This window comes from Pteropus vampyrus, unplaced genomic scaffold (assembly GCF_000151845.1).
Source record: "Pteropus vampyrus isolate Shadow unplaced genomic scaffold, Pvam_2.0 Scaffold153, whole genome shotgun sequence".
NCBI lineage: Eukaryota > Metazoa > Chordata > Mammalia > Chiroptera > Pteropodidae > Pteropus > Pteropus vampyrus.
The window spans coordinates 2,690,865-2,693,867 of NW_011888934.1; the positions used below are offsets into that span (position 1 = coordinate 2,690,865).

At 33.4% G+C, this 3,003-nt stretch overlaps 1 non-coding gene across 1 annotated transcript; it reads right to left on the reverse strand.

The window, feature by feature from the left end:
• Positions 1-1,072: 1,072 nt before the first annotated feature.
• On the reverse strand, positions 1,073-1,209 carry LOC111745399. Its single transcript, XR_002782631.1, has one exon. It is a non-coding gene; the product is annotated as a small nucleolar RNA SNORA61 (small nucleolar RNA).
• Positions 1,210-3,003: the final 1,794 nt, after the last annotated feature.

Below are 3,003 nucleotides of genomic sequence, written 5' to 3' on the forward strand. Positions count from 1 at the left end.
CTACACCTATTCTCCTCCTAATGGAATTTAACTCTCTTGACATTCTTGAACAGGCAGATTTCTGCTGATTTGAAGAAAGTTATGAGGCAGAAATAGAACAGACTCAAGAAGAGCTTGTCAATATATATATGTGGAACTGTCCACTGCCACTGTGCTAGAATCACAGTGGGCTTAGTGGATATGGGGCACAGCAAAGAAAGGGTCTTTACAACTAGTAAATTGTGACATTTATACTTAGAATTTCAAAGGCATAAAATAAGTATTCAGAGGGCAGGGTGTTCTTCTGTTTTATATTTGTATTCTATATGCCTAGCACAATTCCTGGCACATATTAGATATTTGAAAAGAGTTTGTTGACTTAAAGTACATTAATTACTGATAGTGTCTTACAGAAGTGCTAACACACATATGCTGAAATTTTAATGTGAAGGGCAGTGTACTATTAATTAGCCCAGCATATCAAATTGTTATAGAAGTAACATTTTGGATTTTTAGTTACTATCTGTTTGGATTTTCTAAATGTAATAGTCTTAGTAAGTATTTAATAAAAACAATTATAGACTATAAAACATCTGTGATTATAAAAATATTATCTTATGCTCTGTTATAGTAAAATTCTAATGCATTTATTTTTATATGACAACATGCAAATAGAAAAATGCCACTTAACAGAAAGGAAAACAGTTATGAAAACTCTCTTTTGAGAATCAGAGTTGTTTGTACAACCTACAAGGTGACATATCTTCATTTTAGGTATGCCCTAATATACCAAGCCCTCTCCAAAGGTATACATATAGGATAACTTAGTTTAAGCCTGTTTAATTTTTTAAATTATTCTTAAATTTTTTAAAAATTACAATTGACATATGATATTATATTAATTTCAGGTGTACAGCATAATTATTAGACGTTTATATAATGTATGAAGTGATCGCTGCAATAAATCTAGTACCTATCTGACACCATACGTAGTTGTAACAATATTATTGATTATTTTCCTTATGCTATACTTTACATCCCCATGACTATTTTGTAACTATCAATTTGTATTTCTTTTTTTTTTTTAATTCAATCCTGTGTGAAACGAGCCCACATGCTGTATATACAGCACACTATAAGCGCTGTGAGGCCAACTTCAGTATTACTTTTTCTCCTTTTACAACCACCAAAACTGGTGTTCAGATCTGATGGGAAAGAGAACTGGAGGAACAATTTATATTTCTTAATCCCTTCCACTTTTTCGCACACTTCCCCAAACCCTTCCTATCTGGCAACCATCAAAATGTTCTCTGTATCTATGAGTTTGTTTCTGTTTTATTTTTTATTTTGTTTTTTAGATTACTCATGTAAGTGAAATCATTTGGCATTTATTTTTCTCTATCTGACTTACTCCACTCAGCACAATGCCCTCTAGGTCCATCCCTGTTGTTGGACTAACAACGACAGATGGCAAAATTTCATTCTTTTTTATGGCTGAGTAATATTCCATCATATATATATGTACCACTTCTTTTTTATTCATTCATCCAATAAAGGGCATTAGGTTGCCTCCATAACTTGGCTATTGTAAATAATGCTTTAATGAACATATGCATGCACATGTCCCTTTGAAGTTTGTTTTGGATTTCTTCAGATAAATACCCAGAAGTGGGATTACTGGGTCCTTCTTTTCTTTGTCTTCTGTTATAGCCTTTGATTTAAAGTCTACTTTGCCCAGTATAAGTGTTTTACCCAAGATGTTTTGTTGTTGTTGTTTCATTTTAATGAAATATCTCTTTCTCATCTTTACTTTCAGTCTGTATGTGTTTTTTGACCTGAGTGAGCCTCCTGTAGGCAGCATATGTGAGAGTTTTGTTTTCTTATCCATTCAGCCACCCTGTCTTTTGATTAGAGCATTTAATCTATTTACATTTAAAGTAGTTGTTGATAGATATGTAGTTATTGCCATTTTATTATTTATAGTTTCTCTCTTTTTCTTTTTTAATTCTTCTTCTTAAAGAAGTCTCTTCAATATTTCCTATAATATTGGCTTCGTGGTGATGAACTCTTTTAGCTTCTTCTGCTCTTCATATATCCTTTGGTTTTAAATGACAGCTTTGCTGGGTAGAATAATATTGGTTGTAGGTCCTTGTGTTTCATCGCTCTGAATATTTCATGCCAATTCCTACTGGCCTGCAATATGTCTGTTGAGAAATCAGCTGACAGTCTTATGAGGGCTCTCTTGTAGGTAACTAACTGCCTTTCTCTTGCTGCTTTTAAGATTCTCTCTTTGTCTTTCGCCTTTGGTTTTTAATCATGATTTGTCTTTATGTGGGCCTCTTTGTGTTCATCTTCTTTAGGACTCTATTTCTTGGGCTAGTATGTGTATTTCCTTTTCAAGTTAGGGAAGTTTTCTGCCATTCTTTCTTTTTTAAAAACAGTTTTTTTTTTCATACTATATATACATAATTTTTTAACATTTTATTTTTTTATTTTTCTCCCTCCTCTCTGATAACCACTAGTCCACTAGTCCATGAGTCTCTGTTTGTCCTGTTCATTTGTTGCTTTTAGGTTTATATCCTACATATAAGTGATATCATGTGATTTTCAACCTTTTCTCTCTGCCTGATTTCACTTAATAAGATTATTTCAAGATCCATCTATGTTGTTGCAAATGGCAGTATTTCATCTCTTCTTATGGCTGAGTAATAGTCCAGTGTATATATGTACCACAGCTTCTTTAGCCAATCATCTACTGTAGGACACTTCGGTTATTTCCATGTCCTGGCTCCTGTGAATAATGGTGCTGTGAACATCAGTGTGCAAATATTTTTTCGGAGATGAGCTTTCAAGTCTTTGGAGTAAATACCCAGTAGAGGGATTGCTGGATCATAAGATAGATCAATTCTTAGTTTTTTTGAGGATGTCCATACTGTTTTCCGTAGTGGCTGTACCAATTTGCAGTCCCACCATCAGTGTATGAGTGTTCTATTTCTCCACATCCTCTCCACATTTGTTATTACT